Source organism: Poecilia reticulata, chromosome 4 (genome assembly GCF_904066995.2).
Source record: "Poecilia reticulata chromosome 4, P_reticulata-male-v2, whole genome shotgun sequence".
Taxonomy (NCBI): domain Eukaryota; kingdom Metazoa; phylum Chordata; class Actinopteri; order Cyprinodontiformes; family Poeciliidae; genus Poecilia; species Poecilia reticulata.
The window spans coordinates 9139312-9145204 of NC_088833.1; positions in this window are offsets into that span (position 1 = coordinate 9139312).

Here is a 5893-nt window from a genome sequence, read left to right on the forward strand (position 1 = left end):
AGGTTCAGCTCTCTGTAACGCATCACGCTGATTTTATATTATTATATTATTATTTTTAGTACTATTTTTCCGTTTACACGATGCATCAAACTGTATCAAATGCTTTGTCCACTTAGTCAAACAAAGTTAATGTGCACGGCCGCGCGGAGATCTGAGAAACTTGTCCCATAAACTCGACCAACCAGAATAGTTTCTGTGACGCTTATTAAAAACTCAACAGACATGAAATGAAAGAGCTACTAAAGCCACATTAGCAGCATTGAATTAATCCGAGAGAGGGGGAGCAGTTTTATTGGCCAACCTAAAAACACTGTTATAATTGCAGTTTACTAAATTGTATTTGTGAACAAACAGAACTCAAACTTAAAGATTAAAACTCACAGCATCAGATTGTAGCTAGGGTAACAAAACAATCTAACTATGAATATTGTTCTTTCAACTTTGACAAAGTAAACTTGCCAGCTCCTTAAAGTCATACATTGAATGTCAAACAATTTAAAATATTTTAATTTATATATGCTGAAACCATTAAATCAAATTAATGGGGGGCCTGATGGAGCCGCTGACTTAATTTGGATTAAACAGAAGTGCAAATAATTGATATTCATTTTAATTATGTTTTTTGATTACTTGTTTTTAAGACTAGTTGTGGGTTTAAATAGCATTTCGCTGGCGATGTTTTCCAGTAACATATACCTTGTAATATTTTTACTTTTCCTGTCTACTTAACATTTTTAATACAAAAACACAGTGGACCACCTCAGCGGCCCGACATCCAGGCTTAGCAAGTTTTCTGGGGGAAACCCTGCTATCCTGTTATCTAGATAAAATAAATAAGAGATGCTCATTTAGAAAAACATTATTGGATTTAAATACTTACACAATGTCCACATTAACAGCGTTACTGTTGTGGAGTTAAACCTAAAGTTAATGTCATGATGCAGATTCACTGAAAAAAAGAAAACTCTTGAAACTATTAATGAACCAACCTAGCATCTGGATTAAAAACACATTAAAAATAGGTTTCTAATTATCTCATCTCAAACTAAATGTTGTAATGGTTAATCCTCTACATCTACATTACAATAGGGTAAAGCAGGTTTATTTAACAGCATCGTTCATATACAAGCTAGACACAAAGAGTGGCAAAAATGGTAAAGCATGAGCAAAAAATAAATAATGTTTTATTATTTTTATTAGGAAGATTCTTTGATGAAAAACTGCTGGGAACAAAAACATTTCTTTGAATTTAAAGAGCTGAAAAATCAAACATAAGAGTCAATTATAGAATCATGTTTATCTTAAGTTTCCTATATTTGTCACTTTTTTTTGGCTTTTTGTTTTCAGACTTTCCCAAATATATTTTAGCATTATCAGCACAACTTTTCAGACTTGCTGTGGTGGCCTGGACGTTTTTTATCTGTAAAATCTGCTCTTTGCGTGTGTAGAAGTTGCACATATTAATCAAAAAAGATAACCCCCCTCTGCTCTGGAAAACATTACAATGGTTGTACTTATGGTCATCTAGGTAGATCATCCCAGCACAGGAGAGGAGGAGAAGGGCAGAGTGGAGACCCGACATGTTCAGGACTTGGTGTTTGAATGCATAAATTAAGGTGATAAGTGGATATTAATGCAGAAGAAGCTTCCTTATATAGAAACAGGAAGTTAATAAGAGTTTTAGAATCACAATATAAAGATGAACCCAAACTTGTATGAAAGAAAACTGTCGACTATCAGACACTTAACCACAATCCTGCTCTGCTAAAGGATTTTTCTCTTTTGTTTTCTCATCCCTCTCATCTAATCTAATCTAGCAGGTTGCAGAAAAACACTTGTTTTCTATTTGAATTACAGAAAAGGGAAAAAAAAAAGATTTGACAGCTTTGGTTTTGAGAAGAAAAAAATCCAGAGTAAAATCTTATGTATTTATGATAGAAGACGTTGTGTCTTAAATGGACTGAATTCATATAGAACTTTTCTATATAAACTGACAGCTCAAAACACTTCTTAATAGAGCTGCAATCATCCATTCAGACTCACTAACACATCATACATCAATACCCTATCAGTATTGATGTATGATGTTAAGTGCCTTGCCCTCAATTTGACAGAGGTAAACTGGAATCGAACCCACAACCTTCTGATTGCATGATGTTAGCTTCCTTCACAAACATAGCACTGCCTGTAACATTCTCTGTGTAGACTGCGGTAACTTAGAAGTCATAATTTTTAATATACAATCTCTTGACCACAACATGTTACTGATTTCCAATTGTATACTTGATTTTATGAAGCAAAGGTAATACAGTCAAACAGTAACAACTCCAACAACACAAAACAAAACTTTAATTGACCCCATTAATGTTAAATCGGGTCCAACTATTGTCAGTGCAAAAGAGTAGCCTATGCTACAGCAAACACGATATTATCTTGATGAAGGTCATTTAAACAGACGTGAGCCAATATTTTCTCCACAATGTGGACAAATCAAGCTTCATATTTTTATCAAATCGTTTGCATTCAGTTGTAGTTGTTGCATGCTCTAGTGCACCAACCCAGGGTAATGATAGACACATCTGGAATAAATATCGCTTCATTCATTCTGTTCAACACTTACAATCATTCTAGAAAACATTAAAGTTGAAGCAGTAAATATCATCTTATGTTCAGACAACAAAGTAATTAAACTTTTTTAGAACAAGTTTTAGTTTTGCATGTTGAGAAGCATACAAAGCTATGACAGTTTCATTACTGCAGCTGTCATGGTCCATATAACTGGAAACTTGGTGTGATGAGGAAGTTCTGATTTGACAAGTTTTTATATTTAGCAAAGATAAGCTGATAAGAGAGATGTTCAGAGAAGCTCCTTCTCAAAGTGCTCTAGAAAAACATGACATTAAATTGCCATATAGTCAAACTGCAGAACTTTTATAAACGTATCTTTTAAAACATGATGTGAATTTACTCCTGTCATTGCACATTCATTTTTGGTAGTAATTTTAAGTAGTCATTTATTTTTCCATTTGTTGTCATAAAACTGTTTATGGTCTGTTTAATTTGTTACTGGTGTTTTATGTCAGTTCTACATGTTGTATAGGAATTAGAGCGGATAAGAAGCCCTATGAACTATACTGTGGTGATTTGAGTCCTTTGTATATTTATTTTGAGGTTTTTCTGTGTTTAGTTCCTGATGGTCTCTGTGTTGTCCTGTCTCCCCTGTTGATTGTGCCCAGCTGTTTCTAGTTCCTGTGATGACCCTCCCGTGTATTTAGTCCCTCCTCTTGTCTGTGTTCCTTGTCGGATCATTGTTGTGTGTAGTTGTCTAACATCGTCGTATGTCAGTCTGTCTGCTTTCCAGTAGAACTGTAGAGTCCTGGTTTGCTAAGCTCTTGTGTCTCACTTTTGTGTCGTCAGTTGCTACCTGTTATTAGCTGTGTGCTAATTGTTCCTGCCTTGCTGCCTGACTTGGACTGTGTTGAGCTTCTCTTAAATCTTCATCATCATCATCATCATCATCATCATCATCATCATCATCATCACAATCTGGGCTCGCCTGCGTTCACTCTCACCACCATCACCCACAAATCATGACATATACAGGTCCTTCTCAAAAAATTAGCATATTGTGATAAAGTTCATTATTTTCCATAATGTACTGATAAAAATTAAACTGTCATAGTTTAGATTCATTGCTCACCAACTGAAATATTTCAGGTCTTTTATTGTTTTAATACTGATGATTTTGGCATACAGCTCATGAAAACCCAAAATCCCTGTCTCAAAAAATTAGCATATCATGAAAAGGTTCTCTGAACGACCAGTTAACCTAATCATCTGAATCAACAACGTAACTCTAAACACCTGCAAAAGATTCCTGAGGCTTTTAAAAACTCCCAGCCTGGTTCATTACTCAAAACCGTCATCATGGGTAAGACTGCTGACCTGACTGCTGTCCAGAAGGCCATCATTGACGCCCTCAAGCAAGAGGGTGAGACACAGGAAGAAATTTCTGAATGAATAGGCTGTTCCCAGAGTGCTGTATCAAGGTACCTCAGTGGGAAGGAAAACGTGTGGCAGAAAACGCTGCACAACGAGAAGAGGTGACTGGACCCTGAGGAAGATTGTGGAGAAGGGATGATTCCAGACCTTGGGGGACCTGCTGAAGCAGTGGACTGAGTCAGGAGTAGAAACATCCAGAGCCACCGTGCACAGGCATGTGCAGGAAATGGGCTACAGGTGCTGCATTCCCCAGGTCAAAGGTCAAGCCACTGTTGAACCAGAACCAGCGGCAGAAGTGTCTGACCTGGGCTACAGAGAAGCAGCACTGGACGGTTGCTCAGTGGTCCAAAGTACTTTTTTCGGATGAAAGCAAATTTTACATGTCATTCGGAAATCAAGGTGCCAGAGTCTGGAGGAAGACTGGGGAGAAGGAAATGCCAAAAGGCCAGAAGTCCAGTGTCAAGTACCCACAGTCAGTGATGGTCTGGGGAGTCATGTCAGCTGCTGGTGTTGGTCCACTGTGTTTTATCAAGGGCAGGGTCAATGCAGCAGCTATCAGGAGGTTTTGGAGCACTTCATGCTTCCATCTGCTGAAAAGCTTTACGGAGATGAAGATTTAATTTTTCAGCACAACCTGGCACCTGCTCACAGTGCCAAAACCACTGGTATTACTGACCATGGTATTACTGTGCTCAATTGGCCTGCCAACTCTCCTGACCTGAACCCCATAGAGAATCTGTGGGATATTGTGAAGAGAAAGTTGAGAGACGCAAGACCCAACACTCTGGATGAGCTTAAGGCTGCTATCGAAGCATCCTGGGCCTCCATTAACACCTCAGCAGTGCCACAGGCTGATTGCCTCCATGCCACATTGAAGGCTGCAAAATGATTCCTGACCAAGTATTGAGTATTATTTGAAGTTTGACTTTTTTGGTATTAAAACACTTTTCTTTTATTGGTCGGATGAAATATGCACATTTTTTGAGACAGGGATTTTGGGTTTTCATGAGCTGTATGCCAAAATCAACAGTATTAAAACAATAAAAGACCTGAAATATTTCAGTTGGTGTGCAATGAGTCTAAAATATACGACAGTTAAATTTTTATCATTACATTATGGAAAATAATGAACTTCATCACAATATGCTAATTTTTTTAGAAGGACCTGTACATTAACTTCCACTATAAAGTTAATGTGTATGAAGTCATACTGACTTCATTATGGAAGTTTCATATATTTATTGCATTTAGGGTTCTTCTCTTTTTATATATGTTTTATCTGAGTTTGACTCTTCTTGTTCATCTGAAGATAAATACACTATTAGGCCCAGAAGAAGCCTAAATGACAAACATAGTTTCTCATGCTTTCTTGCAAGAAATGTAAATTTATATTCATAAACTATCATTCTATTCTATAATAATTGAAATCCAATTCAGTGATTTCAGACCTTCAAAATTTCAAGGATTTATGGACTTCTACAAAATTATCTCCTAAAGTTGGACACAGCTGTTCAGAAGAAAAAAAAAACATTATTCAGTTTCTCTTGGCACAGAATGTGAATGTTAGAAAAACTGAGAGAACATGTTCCTTAATCCTTACATTTCTACATTAGACTTAAACTCCTCCTTACCCAATGAGTTGCACATTTTACTTGCCATGAAATAAAACTAATTCTGAGGCTGACCTGTACAGATCAGATAATCAACCAACAATTATAGGACTCAAATGTATTAGTTTGTCATGTCTTTACAAAGATATGTGTTAGAAAAACAACTCCATCCGCTTCCTGTGTGGTATCTACCTTCTCAGAGTACTTCCTATCTGCATTATTCTTCACATTAAAGAGCGAGGAAATATAAAGACCTTTCTCTCTGTGAGCAGGTTTTGGTT